This window comes from Pongo abelii, chromosome 3 (genome assembly GCF_028885655.2).
Source record: "Pongo abelii isolate AG06213 chromosome 3, NHGRI_mPonAbe1-v2.0_pri, whole genome shotgun sequence".
NCBI classification, from domain to species: Eukaryota; Metazoa; Chordata; class Mammalia; order Primates; family Hominidae; genus Pongo; species Pongo abelii.
Genome location: NC_071988.2, coordinates 63,679,700 through 63,698,207, shown reverse-complemented (window position 1 = coordinate 63,698,207; position 18,508 = coordinate 63,679,700).

The following is an 18,508-nucleotide window of genomic DNA, read 5'->3' as shown; positions in this document are numbered from 1 at the left end:
TTTCAGCAAAATCCCCAGGTAACTAGTATGTACATTAAGTTTGAAACCTGCTGATGTAATCCAATCCCCTTGTTTTACAAATGCGCAAACTAAGACCCGTGTTGGTGGCATGGCTCGTTCATGGTTATCTACCTGGTGACCCTAAAACCCCAGTGATCTCGAAACTACTAAATATCCGCTTTATAATACATCCTCCTGAGGACCCATCTACTGCTTAGAGTAAAAATAAAGTAAAACTACTGCTTCATTGGCAAACAAAACACATTATTGTAAATATACAAGAAAATGTGATGTCCTTAGGGATCCTTGTAACAGAATTGTAGGGTATTCAGTGTTTGTGTAAGTCAGTGACTACACTTAGAAAACCTCTGCTGTCTAAGCTATTACTACAAATAACATATTTTGGCCATGAAAAAAGGCCAGAGTGCAGAATCAATAGTGCGCATTCCAATCACTGAGTCAGTAAAATCAATTTAAAGAAGACTGATTCCTTTATGCTAAGTAAGAAGGAATTATAGTTTTGTAACTGAGTTCCCTGTGGGAAAGTCTTATTCATTCTTCCAGTGTCCAGCTCCCCACAATATATTTAGCACATACAAGATTTTGAATAACTATTTGTTGAATGAAAACATTCATTTCTGTTTATTGGGTCTATACCTCAGGAAACATCCCCTTCTTTACATTGTCTAGTAACAATGTAAAGAAACTAAGGAAAATACTTAACTAGGAACCACAGCTAAAACTAGTAGTGATTTTATGCTAAAATCTCTTTGTAACTAAGCACATTGTTAAGAGAAAATTCAAATAAATGTTAGCTTTGGTTGTGAAAATAAAATCCATTGCATAGAAAGGTGAGGTTCCAATTAAAATAATATGGGCAGGTAACTCCAAGGGGCAAAAGTGGTTAAAATATTTTCACTCATCTTTGTAAAGATTGTTATAAGACAGATTAATCAAGCCTAATCAATTCGCAGTGTGCTGTGCATATGAATCAAATGTTCCTCTCATAAGAGAGCATTTTTTTGAATACCAAATGGAAAATGTAGATTTAACTTAGGAAATGAAGTTTTGTGTTATATAAATTGAATATACTAAGTAGAATAGGAAGCACCTTAATGAAATGATTTTTTTTATGATGTAAGTCATATAGGAAGGAAAGTTTAACTCCCACTCTCTTCCTTTCAATTGTCCCATTTCCTCATGTTTTATCCATTACTCATGTCATGTTTTGTCATTAACCTAAATAAAATAATGGGACATCAATCCTACTTGTTATACATAATAATGAACGGATTACTGTCACATACAATTATTGAGATGGTAATAATAATGGTAATAATAATAAATAGTAAACCAAAATATTAATTTATATATCATTAATTTGGCAATACCTTACAGCATTTCCTCTATCACTGTCTTGAATGTATATTGAATAATTCATTCATTCAATAATATATATTGAGAACTTATATGCCAGGCACTGACACAGTCACTAGAAATACAGCAGGGAATAAAATAGTCTTTCCCTCCTGGATTCTGTGCATAAATGATGAAACGCACAGCATATCAGAATGTAGTAAGTGACGTGGAGAACACTAAGGGGGAAATGCCAAGGAGGCAGAGGAGCTGTTTTACTCGAATTGGTCTTGCTTAAGGGGAATTTTGAGTAGGGACTTGAAAGAAGCAAGGGAGGAGGCCATGCAGATATATGGGGATGAGCTGCTAATAGAATAGAAGGACAGAGGCCCCAAGGCAAGAGCATGCCTAGCAGGTTGAGGAAAAACGTAGAGGGAGGAGTGGAGTGGACACAGCCAGAGAGGTAGCAGGGCCCAGATCAGCCAGGCCCTTGCAGCCACTGTAAGGACTTTGGATTTTCCTCTAAAGTGAGAGAGAAAGCCACTAACTAGAGGGTTTAGCAGAGACGTCCATGATCTATTAATAACATCTTTGGAAGGAATCACTTAACTGCTGTGTTGGAAATAAATCTTAGGGGCCTCAGCGGAAGAGGGAGGTGAGTTAGAAGATTGTTATAATAATCCAGGCAGGAGAAGATGATGACTTGGATCAGGATGGTGGTGGTGAAGATAATAAGATGGTATCAAATCCTAGACATATTTTGAAGGTCAAACTAGCAGGATTTGAAGATGGTTTAGATGTGGTATACAAGAAGACAAGAGGAAACGTCAAGCTTTTTGAGCAATTTGAAGAATAGAGATACCAGTTCCCAGGAAAACAGACATGAGTAGATTTGGGTGAGGGGAGGAGGAGAATGATCAGACATTGCTTTTGGAGATAAATTTAAAATGGCTTTTACTTATTCTTTTTTTTTAATTGAATACATAAGATCAGGATTCAAGGGAGAAGTTGAGGCCGGAGTCCTTGGTGTTATTTCAATCCTGAGACTGGATGAGATCACCAAAGGAGTGTAGATGGAACCAAGAAGGTTTTTCACAACTGAGTCTTGGAATATCCAACACCACAAGGAATTGGCCATTGTTTAACTGTTCAGATGCTTAGTGTTGTTGTTCCTCAACCAAAATGTCAGATCCTTGAGGCTACAGCCCATGCCTTTGTTGTATTCACTAGGCACTTTGCCCATGGTAGTTACTAAGTAAATATTTAGTGAATGAGTGAATAAATGGGTGTACCAGGCAATGTTTGAAGGAGTTACCAAGATTAAGGAAGAAAAATTATGGGAACCCAGGCATGGTGGCTCACACCTGTAACCACAGCACTTTGGGAGGCAAAGACAGGAAGATCGCTTGCATTCAAGAATTCAAGACCAGCCTGGGCAACATAAGGAGACCCTGTCTCTAGAAAAAATAAAAAATTAGCTGGGTATGATGGTGCGCACCTGTAGTCCTGTCTACTCAGGAAGCTGAGATGAGAGGATTGCTTGAGCCTGGGAGGTTAAGGCTTCAATGAGCCATGATTGTCTCACTGCACTTCAGCCTAGGTGAGAGAGTGAGACCCTGTTGAAAGAAAAGAGAGGAGAAAGAGAGAGAAAGAAAGATGAAAGAAAGAAAAGGAAGGAAGCGAGGGAGGCAGGGAGGGAGGGAGGAAGGGAGGAAGGGAGGGAGACAAAAAAAGGAAAAAGTATGGGAGACTGGTCTTTGTTCAGTCCGCATCACTTACTTCTCCACCTGTTTAATGAATGAATTTGAGAAAGGAAATTGAAACCATAAGGCTCAGTAGATTCTGGACTGTTGCTTTTACAGGAGAGGCTGGAGTTCTAAGTGAGATAGCCATTTCTGGGCCAGGAGAGGGACAGGGGAGTGATAAATTACCCTCTCTCAGACCTCGATGTATTGTTATGTGGTCTTTCGTGGCTGGCTTCTTTCACTTAGCATAATGTTTTCGAGGGTCATCCATGTTGGAGCATGTATCCACCCTTCCTTCCTTCTTATGGTCAAGAACTATTCTATTGTGTGGAATACCACATTTTGTTTACTTATTCATCAGCTGATAGGCATTTAGATTGTTTCCACCTTTAGCTATGATGAATAATGCCCGCTATAAACATTCAGGCACAAGTTCTTGTGTAGACATATGTTTTTAATTTTTTGGGGTGTGAAACTAGGAGTGGAATTGCTAGATCAAATGGTATCTCTGTGTTTAACTTTTTGGGGAGCTTTCTGACTGATTTCCAAGGTGGACACACCATTTTTCATTCCCACAATGTATGAAGTTTCGAGTTTCCCCAAATCCTGGCCAACACTTTACTATAGTCGTGCTAGTAGATAGGTCTTCATTGAGGTTCTGATTGTTGCATTTCCCTGGTGGATAGCAATGTTGAGGATCTTTTTAATTTAATTTAATTTATTTTGAGACAGAGTCTCACTCTGTCACCCAGGCTGGAGTGCAGTGGCACTATCTCAACTCACTACAACCTCCACCTCTTGGGTTCAAGTGATTCTTATGCCTTAGCCTCCCAAGTAGCTGGGATTACAGGCATCTGCCCCCACACCAGGCTAATTTTTGTATTTTTAGTAGAGATGGGGTTTCACCGTGTTGCCCAGGCTGGTCTCCAACTCCTAAGCTCAAGCCTACCTCAGCCTCCCAAAGTGCTAAGATTATAGGCATGAGCCACTGCGTTCGGCCCATTGAGAATCTTTTGATGTGCTTCTTGGCCATTTCTATATTTTTCTTTATTCCTTCCCTCACCACACACAGACTGGTTTGGATCCTATTTCTATTACAATGGACCTTACCTTTTTAACATAAACTTGAGGCTTTAAGTCAAACATGATATTAATAGTTCTTATTCTTCTCCCAAACACAGAGCTCTTAAAAGAATTTATCACTTTATCCCATCTTAATGATTATCTAGTATTTTATTCCAACTTTATTTTTCACATTCTAAAAGTTTTGTCATTTTTTACAGTATTTACTTAGTAACTTAACTAAATACTCATTTGCCAATTACATTGTTTACCATTGCTCACTACACCTCAATCTTTTTTTGGGTTCAACTTCCTTCTTCCTGAAGGACAAGCAACAGCATTTTTCCAACAAGACCCTATAAGTGATGAATTGTGTTTGTTCTATCAATTTAAAAAAAACTTTGTCATCATTCTTGAATGATAGTTTATTTTGTATAGATTCTAACTGACACTTTGCTTTAGTATTTTGAAACAATATTCCATTTATTTCTGGCTCCTAATATTGCTGTTGCAAGTCTAATTACTGCTCCTCTAGGTAATTTGCCCTTTTTCTCTGGGTGCATTTAAGATTTTTTGTGTGCTTTGTTTCTAATACTCATTTTTACTTCTGCATCTAGATACCTGTATTTATATATTCTGCTCATTTCATTGTGTGTCTTAAATATGAAGTTGTTTTTTTTTTTTGAGACAGGGTCTCTCTCTGTCACTCAGGCTGGAGTGCAGTGGCACAATCAGAGCTAACTGCAGCCTCATCCTCCAAGGCTCAAGAGATCCTCCTGCCTTAGCCTCCTAAGTAGCTGGGACTACAGGCGCATGCCACCACATCCAGCTAATGTTTTTTATCTTTAGTAGAGATGAGGCCTCACTGTGTTACTCAGGCTGGTCTTGAACTCTTGAGCTCAAGCAATTCTCCCACCTTGGCCTCCCAGTGCTGGAATTACAGGCATGACCCACCATGTCCAGGCAAGATTCACATTTTTTTTGTGAATTTTGTTCTAGTTCTGTCACCCAGGCTGGAGGGCAGTGGCGCGATCTCAGCTCACTGCAACCTCCGCCTCCCGGGTTCAAGCAATTCTCCTGCCTCAGCCTCCCAAGTAGCTGGGATTACAGGTGCCCACCACTGCGCCCAGCTAATTTTTGTATTTTTAGTAGAGACGGAGTTTCACTGTGTTGGCCAAGCTGGTCTCGAACTCCTGATCTCGTGATCTACCCACCTCGGCCTCCCAAAGTGCTGGGATTACAGGCGTGAGCCACCACACCTGGCTGAGATTCACATTTTTTATCAATTTGGAAATTTTCAAACATTACCCTTTCAAACTTTACCTGTTCTTCATTTTCTTTTTTTCTTCTGGCATCATACTGTTTGGCTCTCTCCCTTTTCTCCTCCATGTTTCTTAACTTATTTCATTTCCCATCTCTGTTAATCTCTGCTGCTTTCTGGGTATCTACCAGAAGATTTAGCTTCTAGATCACTAGTTCTCTAGTATCCCTTATTAGCTATTCAATCACCACTCATGTTTTACTTTCTAAATTTGTTGCTTTTTTTTTCAGATGGGTTCTTACTTTGTCACCCAGGCTGGAGTGCACTGGCATGATCATAACTCACCGCAGGAACTCCTGGGCTCAAGCAATCCTCCCTTCTCAGGCTCCGAAGTAGCGAGGATTATAAGCATGCGCCACTGCAATCAGCTAATTTTTAAATTTGTTGTAGAGATAAGGTCTCGCCATCTTGCCTAGGCTGGTCTCAAACTGCTGGCCTCAAGCGATCCTCCCATCTTGACCTCCCAACATGTGGGGATTTTAAGCATAAGCCACAGCACCTTGCCCAGCTATTTCTTTTTTGGAAGTTCTATTTGAGGCCAGGCACAGTAGCTCATGCCTGTAATCCCAGCACTTTGGGATGCCCAGGACGGGAAGATCACTTGAGGTCAGGAGTTTGAGACCAGCCTGGAAAACATGGCGAAACCCTGTCTCTACTAAAAATACAAAATTAGCCGTGTGTGGTGGTGGGCACCCATAATCCCATCTACTCAGGAGGCTGAGGCAAGAGAATTGCTTGAACCTGGGAAGTAAAGACTGTAGTCAAGAGGTGAAGGTGAGTCAAGATCGCACCACAGCACTTCAGCCTGGGTGGCAGAGCGAGACTCTGTCTCAAAAACAACAAAAAAAGAAGTTATATTTGGATCTATAAAACCTGCTTGGTCTTTTCTTAATAGTGCATTCTTTGCTAGGGTTTTAAATTCTCCTAGTGTGCCTTTGATCCTTTTGAACATATTTATTTTATACTCTTTCCAACTGTCATTCAGTTGTCTCAGTTTCTTAGTGTTCTGTATTCTTGATTTTTATCACTCATAGCAGATCACCTCCCCATGAGTTCTGTGCCTTTTTAGGAACTCATCTTTAATGTGAGGGTTTTTTTTTTTTCTCTCTGACCATCTTTTCCAAGTGGTTTGGTATTTGTTTGTGCTAGACAGAACTATCAAAAGCTTAGACTGATATTCATGTTACCTTCTCACCTGAGAAAGATGACTAATGACAGAACCGGTAACCAGGAAATTAGATCTGAGGTAAACAACTAGAGAGCAGACAGGTTGATATTTTTCCCCTTCCCATAGTCCAAGCTTCTACAGACAAGCCATTTTTAAAATCTATCTCTGCCAGTGAGTAGAGTTTTTTTTTTTTTTGACTCATATTTATAAATTTTTTAAATCAGAAGGCTCCAGATAAATCTTATAAACTATATATTATTGGTTTAAGATATAGATGATAGCAGCAGGCTAACACTCCTGCCATAAGAAAGAAATAGAAAAAAACATGCCAGACACAGTGGCTCATGCCTGTAATCCCAGCACTTTGGGAGGCCAAGGTGGGTGGATCACAAGGTCAGGAGTTCGAGACCAGCCTGGCCAATATGGTGAAACCCCGTCTCTACTAAAAATACAAAAATTAACCAGGCATGGTAACAGGTGCCTGTAGACCCAGCTACTCAGGAGGCTGAGGCAGAAGAATCGCTTAAACCTGGGAGGCAGAGGTTGCAGTGAGCCAAGATTGCACCACTGCACTCCAGCCTGGGCAACAGAGTGAGACTCCATCTCAAAAAAAAAAAGAAAAAAAAAAAAAAAAGAAGAGAAAAACATAAGCAAAAACAAAAACCATATTTTAAGACACTGAAAAAACTACAGAAACAAAATCTAGAGAAATTAAATTCCAGAGAGGGAGAAGTCCTTCCTAGGAAATTGTCAGTCACTTCTATTCTGTTGCTCTATGTGCAACAAGAGTAAGAGTAAAGGGTGGAGTCTCTGAGGGAAAACACTGACTTCAATCTCTATGGTCCTTTTATACATAATGTCTGACATATAATGAAAAAGTATGAAATGCGAAGCACAAAAAATTGTGACCTATAATCAAAGGAAAAACAGACACTAGAAGCAGATACACAGATAACTGAATTAAATAGACAGATGCAATATCTTTAATGCTTATGCACCTCATAACACAGCTTCAAAATACACAAAGCAAACTGACAGAAATAAAACGAAAGACAGACAAATCCATAATCGCTGCATATATTAACATATCTCCCTTAGGAAATGGTGGACTAAGCAGACGAGAATATCAGTAAGGATAAAACCGTCCCTATGAACTTTATAAAATAAATCAGGAAAGAAGGGAGAGGCAGGAACAAAAATAAACCGAGCTTGCAACACATTTAGCATTTAATCATTAGATCAGCTTCCTCTCTGACCCACTTCCTCATAGTTGTCTGCCTATTGTCTTAGACTCATGTAGGCCCTAGATTATAGTTCTCTTTAACTGCTCTATAAACAAAACTTATTAAACATTATGCAACATTAAGTTTTCCTTTTGAGATATAGTTTCAGGTCCTGCGTACCAGTGAAACTACTGACATCAGCTGGTCTGAAGGACCCCACAAGGAGCTGACTCTCCAAAGAATGCAGTGTCTACATCGTGATGATTTCATCCCCCTTACCCCAACAAATCAATGACACCAATTTTGCAGTCCCTTCCCCTTCATTGTCCCCTTTAAATCTCCAGCCCAGAAGTCCTTGGGGAGATAAATTTGAGGGTCTCCTCCTATCTCCTCACTTAGTACCCTGTGATCATTAAACTCTCTGCTGCAAACCCTGATGTCTCCGTGTATTTGTATGTTACTGTGCAGTAGGCATATAAACCTGTTGATCTTTTAACAGGATATAAAATATTTGAGTACTACTAACCAACTTGATTCCATTGAAATTTACAAAATACTATACTCAAATATTATAGAACACACTTTCTTTTCAAGTACACAAAAATATTTACAAAATACACCACATTCTGGAACATAAAGCAAGACTCAATACATTTCAAAGGATTGAAATCATATAAAAATATTTATTGACCAGTGTAATTGAACTAGAAATCAGTAACAGAAAGATAACTAAAGAATTCAAAAATGGTGGAAATTGAGAGAGGAAGTCACAATGGAAATGGTAAATTTTACTTAACTAAACAATAATAAAAAATTTTCGGCCGGCGCGGTGGCTCACGCCTATAATCCCAGCACTTTGGGAGGCCATGGCAGGCAGATCATGAGGCCAGGAGATTGAGACTGTCCTGGCTAACATGGTGAAACCCCGTCTCTACTAAAAATACAAAAAAAAAATTAGCCAAGCGTGGTGGCGGACGCCTGTAGTCCCAACTACTTGGGAAGCTGAGGCAGGAGAATGGCATGAACCCGGAAGGTGGAGCTTGCAGTGAGCCAAGATCACGCTACTGCACTCCAGCCTGGGCGCCAGAGCGAGACTCCATCTCAAAATAATAATAATAATAATAATAAATTTTCTATCAAAATTTGTGAGATGCAGTTAAGTCAATGCCTAGAGGAAAAACAATAGTTAAAATGCTCATTAAAAAACATATATATTTTATTTCAATGATCTAAGCTTCGATCTCAAGAAGCTAGAGGCCTTGTAAAGTAGCTCACACATATAATCCTAGCACTTTGGGAGGCCAAGGCAGGAGGACTGCTCGAGGCCAGGAGTTCAAGACCAGCCTGGGCAACATAGGGAGACCCTGTCTCTCAAAAAAATTTTTTTTTAATTAGCTGGGCCTGGTAGCACAAAAAACCTGTAGTCCCAGCCACTCAGGAGGCTGAGGTGGGAGAATCGCTTGAACCTGGGAGGTGGAGGTTACAGTGATCCATGATCACACCACTGCACTCCAACCTGTATGATAGAGTGAGCTCCTGTCTCAAAAAAAAGAAGCCAGAAAAAAGTGGCAGATTACACTCAAGAAATTAGAAAGAAGGGAATACAAATCAGAGCAAAAAAAAAAAAAAAAAATTCAATGAAATCAAAGACAAATATAAATAGGGAAAAAAAATCAACAAATCCAACAGTTTGTTCTCAGAAAAGATTAATAAAATTTTACAAAACTCTAGCAAGACTGATAAGAAAGAAAATACAAATTATCAATGTCAGAAAAGAAAAATGGGACATAACTTTAGATCTCTACTGACATTTAAAAGGATACAAGATTATTCTGTATAACTAGATATTAACAACTTAGAAGAAATCGATAAAATTCTTGAAAAAAACACAACTTTCCTAAACTGATACAAAAACAAAAAGTGAATAGTCCTATATCTGTTTTTTAAAATTGAATCCATAATTTAAAACCTTCCTACAAAAACATCCTCAAGCTCAGGTGGCCTCACTGGTAAATTCTACTAGCATTTAATGAAAAATTAATCTATTCATATATAAACTCTTTCAAAGACAAGAACAAGAAGGAATAATTCCCAGCTTGTTTTATGAACTCATATGACCCTGGTACCAAAACCTGACAAGGACATTACAAGAAAATAAATCTTCAAATCAATATTCCTCATAAACAAAGATACAAATAATCCTCATCAAAATATTAACAAATCAAACCCAAAAATATATTAAAAAGTATATTAAATAATGACCAAGTGGGGTTTATCCCAAGAATGCAGGTTGGTATAATTTTTGTAAATCAATGAAATTAATCACATTAAGAGAATGAAAGGAAAAACGTGGTTATCTCAATAAATACATCAAAGTATATAATAAAATTCAGCATCTTTCATGATTAAAAAAAACTCTTAACAAACTTGAAATAAAAAAAAAACTTCTTCAACCTGATAAATGGTATCTGTGAAAAACCTTCAGCTAACATTATACTTAATGATGAAAGACTGAATGCTTTGCCCTTAAAATCAGGAACAATGCAAGAATATCTGCTCTCATCACTTCTATTCATCATTGTACTAGAAGTTTCACTCAGTACATAAGGCAATCAAAATAAATAAATGCCATTCAGATGGTAAAGGAAGACAGTTTTAGCCCTTATTCACAGATGACATGATTTTAAATATAGAAATCGTAAGGTAGTCACAACCTCTTAGAACCAATAACTACATTTTGCAGGATCACAATCTACAAGGTCAATATTTTAAAAAGCAATTGTTTTTCTACATACAACCTACAAAGAGTTGGAAATGACATTATTAAATATCTGTCATAAACATCAAATACCCAGAAATAAATTTAAGATGTGTAAGGGTTCTACACTGAAATTTTAAAAATATTGCTAGGAAAAATAAAGAATAAAGAGACAAATCATGTTCATGTTTTGGAAGATTTAATATTGTCGAGATGATCATTGCTCCCATATTGATCAAATTATTTAATGTAATTGAAATGAAAATCCCAGCAAGAATTTTTTGGAAACTGACAAGCTGAATCTCAAGTATATATGGAAAACAAAGGGCCTAAAATAGCCCAAGATAATGTTGAAAAAAAACCATGCTGAAGGATTTACATTATCATATTTCAAGACTTGATATCAAGCCATACTAATTAAGAGAATGTGGCATTAGTGTTAGGATACATAGATATATGGAATAAAAATGATTCCAACACATATTGGTTACTTGATTTATGGTGAAGATCCATGCAATTCTGTAGGGAGAAAGACAGTCTTTTCAACAGAAGGTGCTGAAGCAATTGAGTATCAACAGAGAAAAACATACATATTTTTGGCCCTCATCTAATATCATATACAAAATTTAATTGAGATAGTTCATAGATCATAGATTTCAATGTAAAAGATAAAAGAACAAAACTTCTAGAAGGCCAGGCATGGTGGTTCAAGCCTATAATCCCACCACTTTGGGAGGCCGAGGAGGGAAGATCATTCGAGCCCAAGAGTTCAACATCAGCCTAAGCAACATGGTGAGACTCCATCTCTACAAAAAATTTTTAAATTATCTGGGCGTGGTGGCTTAGATCTGTAGTCTCATCTACTCAGGAGGTAAGGCAGAAAGATTACTTAAGCCCAGGAGTTCGAGGCTGCAGTGAGCTATGATAGCACCACTGCACTCCAGCCTTGGTGACAGAGCAAAACTCTGTCTAAAAAAAGGAAACAAACAAAAAACTTTTAGAAAAAAACGTAGAAGACTATCTTCATGATGCTAGGATAAGAAAAGATTTCTTAAATATGAATCAAAAGCACTAACCATAAAAAAAAGATTGTTAAATTGGACATCATCAAATTTAAAACTCCTAGATATCAAAAGATACCATTAGGAAAGCAAAAAGGCAACAAAGGATTTTTATCCAGAATATATAAGAAGCTCCTACAGACCAATACGAGACAAAACAATTTCAAAATGGGCAAATTCAGACCCTTTATAAGAAGATAGCCAAATAACCAATAAGTATATGAAAAGGTGCTAACTCTATTATTCATCAAGGAAATGCAAATGAAACTACAATGAGATACCTTTACAAACTCACTAGAATGAATACAATTTTTAAAGATTAATAATTTATCCAGTTGGCCAGGATATGGAGCAAGTGAAACTACTGATAGACATAGAAAATGGTACAATGGCCTTGGAAAACTGCTTTGCAGTTTCTACTAAAGCTAAACATATTCTTACTCTATAACCAGAAACTCTTCTTAAAAATGCATACCCAAAATAAATGAGTACTTATGTCCAAAATGATTATACAAGAATGTTCTTGGCAGTTTTACTCATAATAGATTTAAACTGGAAATGATACTAATGCCCAAAAACAGGAGAATGCATCAATTGCAGTATATTCTTCACTGCAATAAAAAGAATGAATTATTGTTACATATAACATGGGTGAATTTCCCAGATATTAAGTCGCATGAAAGAAGCCAGGCATAAAGAATATAAACTGAATGATTCCGTTTACATGAAGTGCAGGGAACAACTCTATGAGGATAGAAATCAGGATGGCAGTTACTGCTGGGGAAACGTATAACCTGGGAAGGATCACGAGTAACTTTTAGGTGTTATAAATGTTTTCTATCTTAATCTGAGTGTTGGTTACATGAGTGTATGGGTGAATGAAAAACTCAATTAGTGCACCTGACATACTTTATTATGTCATGCCTCAATAAAAAACTACTTAGCATTGGCCGGGCGCAGTGGCTCACGCCTCTAATCCCAGCACTTTGGGAGGCCAAGGCGGGCAGATCACGAGGTCAGGAGATCGAGACCATCCTGGCTAACATGGTGAAACCCCGTCTCTACTAAAAATACAAAAAATTAGCTGGGCATGGTGGCAGGCGCCTGTAGTCCCAGCTACTTGGGAGGCTGAGGCAGGAGAATAGCGTGAACCTGGGAGGTGGAGCTTCCAACGAGCCGAGATGGCACCACTGCACTCCAGCCTGGGTGACAGAGCAAGACTCCGTCTCAAAAAATAATAAATAAATAAATAAATAAATAAATAAACTACTTAGCATTAACACTTGTACTTTAATCAAACATAGACCTAAATGTGAAAGGCAAAATAGTAAAACTTCCAGAAGAAAACACTGAGACTATCTTCATGATCTTGGGATAAGTGAAGATTTTTAAATATGACTCAAAAATACTAACCATAAAAAAAATACAAGAGATTGCAATAAAGAATACCAAAGAGTCTATTAGTCTATCACCTTAACACATTTATCTACAATTTATCCTGTGAACTTTTGAGGGTCCCAGCCTTGTATAGAAAGAGAAGATCAGTTCCAATCCCCTCCATCACAAGGTCCCACGACCTTCTCTCTGTCTTTATGTGAATGCTAAAACCCCAAGTCCTTAAGTCAACAACTCCCACACACATTTACCTAATTTTTTCTCCTTCCCCAATTCAGGTCATCAGCCTTACCTAATGTCTGATGCTAGGGGAAGAGAAATGTTCAACAAGCATTCCTCCTCATCTTTGCCTAAATCTTTTTTGTTTGTTTGTTTGTTTTTGTTTCCCAGGCTGAGAGCAGTGGTGTGATCTCAGCTCACTGTAACCTCCACCTCCCGGGTTCAAGCGATTCTCCTGCCTCAGCCTGGGATATAGTAGCTGGGATTACATGCACATGCCACCAAGCCCGGCTAACTTTTTCATTTTTAGTAGAGATGGGGTTTCACCATGTTGGCCAAGCTGGTCTCGAACTCCTGACCTCAGGTGATCCACCCGCTTCGGCCTCCCAAAGTGCTGGGATTACAGGCGTGAGCCACCACGCCCACTTTTGCCTAAATCTAAACATTTGAGGTTAAGCCAAAAAGAAGTGACATCTTTATTCTCTAGCTCTTTTATGTCACTTCTCCCCACCCCCCACCCACTGGGTTATCCTGCGCGTTATCTTCCAACTCAAATAGGAAAGATTAACAGCTGCAGGGAAAACGTCAGTTAACCACATTGTACCACATTTTATTCCATTACATTTGAGAAGCAAAATGGGTAATATTCAGTGTTTAAAGTGGGAAAAGAAGTCCAGGCTTTTGGTGCATACACTTCTTCATGTGATCTTTTTCATAGTTCTCCTGTCAGTGGGCTATTCTCTCTCAACAGAATAACTGCCCCCTGCCCGTGACGGCGGAAAACAAATAGGAATGAATTCTATGACCACTGTGATAACTGAAAAATGTGGGAAAATAGTGAAGCAGCGTCGTTGTCAGGGGTAAATACCTGAGGTTGGTTGTCTCACACCAAGGGAATCAAGGACACTGACATAAGAAGTGAGTTTAAGACCAGAGGTTTAACAGGCGAAGGAAGAAAAGAGAACAACTCTCCCTCCAGCAGAGTAAGAGAGGCGCCCAAGGGTATCTTCCGGTTTTGTAGAGAAATGCACCAGGTTTTATAGACGTGCTTAAGGAGGCGGTGTGTGATTTACATAGGGCCCAAAGATTGGCTGGAGCAGGAGTTCTATTTGCATAGCACGGGAAGAAGCTGGCCACCCCACCCTAATCTTTCATTTTGCCTGTGGGGTCTCTACCTGGCTGGAGCCATGTTGTCTGTTCCTTATTGTACGTGTGGTTGGCCAAGGAAAGGGAGGAGGCTCACGCCTGTAATCCCAGCACTTTGGGAGGCCAAGGCGGGCGAATCACAAGATCAGGAGTTCGAAACCAGCCTGGCCAATATAGTGAAACCCTGTCTCTACCAAAAATACAAAAATTAGCCAGGGGTGGTGGCGGGTGCCTGTAATCCCAGCTACTCGGGAGGCTGAAGCAGGAGAACCGCTTGAACCTGGAAGGTGGTGGTTGTAGTGAGTCGAGATCGCGACACTGCACTGCAGCCTGGCGACAGAGCGAGACTGTTTCAAAAAAAAAAAAAATCATGGCTAACTGCAGCCTCAAACTCCTGGGCTCAAGCCATCCACTAGCCTCAGCCTCCCCAAAGTGTTGGGATTACAGGAATGAGCCACTGCGCCTGGCCTTCTATGGTATCTTTTGATGAAGAGAGGATTTTAATTTTAATGTTGCAGAATGTTTGGATATTTTCCTCTAGTTGCTTTTCATATCTTGAATAAGAACACCTTACCATGAAGTCATGAAAATAGTCTCCTAGGCCAGGTGCAGTGGCTCACACCTGTAATCCCAGCACTTTGGGAGGCTGAGGCGGGTGGATCATCTGATGTCAGGAGTTCGAGACCAGCCTGGCCAACATGGTGAAACCCCGTCTCTACCAAAGATACAAAAATTAGCTGGGCATGGTGGCCAACGCCTGTAATCCCAGCTACTGGGGAGGCTGAGGCAGGAGAATCTCTTGAACCCGGGAGGCGGAGTTTGCAGTGAGCCGAAACTGAGCCACTGCACTCCAGCCTGGATGACAAGAGCAAAACTCTGTCTCAAAAAAAAAAAAGCAGAAAATAGTCTCCTATATTACCTTCTAAAAGATTTCATTTTACCTGTTACATAGGTCTTTAGCCCACCTAGAATTATTTTGATAAATGGAGTAAGGAAAGGGTCTCATTTCTTTCTATCTCTATCTCTATCATCTCTATCTCCATCTCTATCTCTCAGAGTTTGCTGATTTGTCCTAGCCTCATTTATTGTAAAGTTCATCCTTTCCCCACTGACACATCATGCAACCTCAAACATACATCCAGGGTTGACACATGTGGGTGTCTTTTTCTGGACTCTCCATTATGTTCCATTGTCTATTTGTCTGTTCCTGCTTCCTTTACCACACTGACATAATTACACATAGTGACACTCTGTATTAGCCTTGATGTCTCATAGAGTAAGACATCTAACATTTTTCTTCACCTTCAAGAGTGCCTTGGCTACCATGAGCCCTTCTTATTTTCATATAAAGTTTAGAATCAGCTTAAGTTCCACAAAAGATTGGGGTTTGATTGGGATTATATTTATTACAAAAATAAGTTTAGAAAGAAATGTCATCTTAACTATATGGAGTCTTCCAATTTGTAGGCTTAATATACCTCTTCCGTTAAACACATTTTCTTTAATATCAGCAACATTTTATTATTTTATTTGAAGAAGTCTTATGTAGAAAGTAAAAAGTTTCCTCTTCAAAGTTTTCCTTCTTGTTAAAGAATAAATCACGTGTTAGAAATAATAGTTTCTTTTAAAGACTTTCTTCAAGCCTCCTTGCTTTGTGCTAATAACTTTGTTAAGCCCTATCCTATGTAACTGTTGGACGTCCTCACAGACACATTCCAGCTCACAGCGTATGCCCCTTCCTTATTTGAAAATGTTATTGCTTCCTTAAACCTTTCGTAAGCAACTTCTTGTTGTTCTTCTCTGCACTTAACTATTTAGGAAAGTTTCAAGATATTAGTAAATTGGGTATCAGTTTAAGATTGTAAGGTCCCACTCCAGTCAATGGATGCAGGACACAGCAGTAAGGATGACTCAAATGCATAAGGGATAAATATGTCTGCTTTTCCTTTGTTCAAGGATGCTCTTGCCATTGTTCCATCTGCAATTGAGCACCCTTTCTGCAGAAAGTAAAGATGACCTTGCTGAGAGATCTTTTGTCTCTGTGATGACTTTTCTTTGTGGCACCGATTATCTATTTCTAACAATTTTGGTAGTTCTAACAATTTTGGTGGCAATTGTACGGGGATACACTCTCCTCCGGAGCATCTCTAGTCCTCTCTCATGAGGCACCACGCCGCCTCTTGTGGTGGCCTTAGGGGTAAGGGGCTGAGACCTATCCGGTGTGATGAATAAATCTGGACTCTCAGCAACATGGAAAGAAACTGGCCAGTAACCTGGGGTAAAGGATCCTCATATACCGCGGCGACGACTCTGTGCACAGACCAACGAAGGAGAAGCCACGGGAGTCGATAAAGTACTTCCGTGGTGGTGAAATTCCGGAGGGCTGAATGTGTATGTGTGTGAATGATCACAGACAACCCTGCTTGCAGTGTTGTTTGTGTGGATGGTGACAAGTCCTGCTGCTGGACAGAGTTAGTGGGTCCTCTCCACAGTCCCCTAGCTACCTCATATGGCTTAGGGCGGATCCTGCCGTTGGATTTATACCGGCATGCCAACACTAAGAGGGGCCTAATTCTCCCTCGGGGGAGCGGCCAGAGAGGACAACATGAGTGGGAAGTGTGCAAGGGACCTTCAGAGAAGGAAAGGGAGGAAACAGGTCAACCTCCCAGGGTAGGCAAAGCAAGACATACATCTCTGCTTTGAGGGGTTGAGCCTTCTGGGGCAGGCAAAGCACCCCCTGGTTTGAGGGGTTGCACCTTCCAGGACAGGCAAGGCAAAACATCACTGGTTTGAGGGGTTGAGCCTTCCAGGGCAGGAAAGGCAAGACATCCCCTAGTTTAAGGGGTTGAGCCTTCCAGGGCAGGCAAGGCAAGACATCCCTGGTTTGAGGGGTTGAGCTTTCCACTAATTTCAGGAGACTGAACCTTACCAGTAAGCAACATGGGAAACGTTTCTAGTAAAATGAGGACAGGGAGTAAAGCTGACTCCGGGAGAGGTGAAGGTGATCAGATTCCTTCTGGTAGTCCTTTAGGGCGTATGTTAAAATGTTAGAAGGATAATGAAAGGACCAAAAACAAGTAACAGCAGCTGCTGTTCCAGCTTTACCCTCCTAAAGCAGCCATTCCACCTTGTTGTCAGTGTAAACAAGGGCATAGCCTTAGAAATACGCTAATCAAAAATCCTTAACACAGTAACCCGTGGATGGCCCAAATGCATTCAATCTGTAGCGGCAACTGCTTTGCTAACAGAAGAAAGTAGAAAAATAACTTTTAGAGGAAACCTCATTGTGAGCACACCTCACCAGGTCACAACTATCCTAAGTCAAAAAAAAAAAAAAAAAAAGAAGCAAAAAGGGAGCTTACTGACTCAAGAACCTTAAAGTATGGGGCTAGTCTCTTAGAAAAAGATGATTTAACATTAACCACTGATAATTCCCTTAACCCAGCAGGTTTTCTAAGGCGGGGGAGAGGGGGGGATCTAAATCTTAATTAATTACCATACAAAGGTCCGACCAGACCTAGAAGGAACTCCCTTCAGGACTGGACAATAGATGTTTCCTCCCGGGTGATTGAGGGAAAAAGACGTGGGTATTCAGTAAGTAATAGGGAAACTCCTGTAGAAGTAGAGTTAAGTTAAATTTGAACTAAATGAGGTCTTATTAATCGCAAAGGATAATTGAAATCCCAAACTTACAAGGTTTTCAACGAAAGTAAAGTTTCCTAAAAGTTAAGTGTCACATGTATTATCCTAACTTCTAATCTTGTGGCCTTAGGCAGTCCAGTCCACAGACATGAAGAAAGTTTGCTTTGGAAAAGAATGCTTATCATCTTAGAGAGAGAGAAAAAAAAATGTTTTAAAGGTTTAAGCAAGTTTTGAAATATTAATTGTAAGGGAAATTCTGTGTGTAAACATTGGCTGAAGTTAAAGGGGTATCATCCAGTTTTTCTGTGAACTGGACATTAAAATAAAAGCACAACAGATTTTTCTTAAAGCACCAACCTGCTCTTTAACAACAATTTAAAAGGTTAAAAAGAGTCTATAAAAATCTTACCTT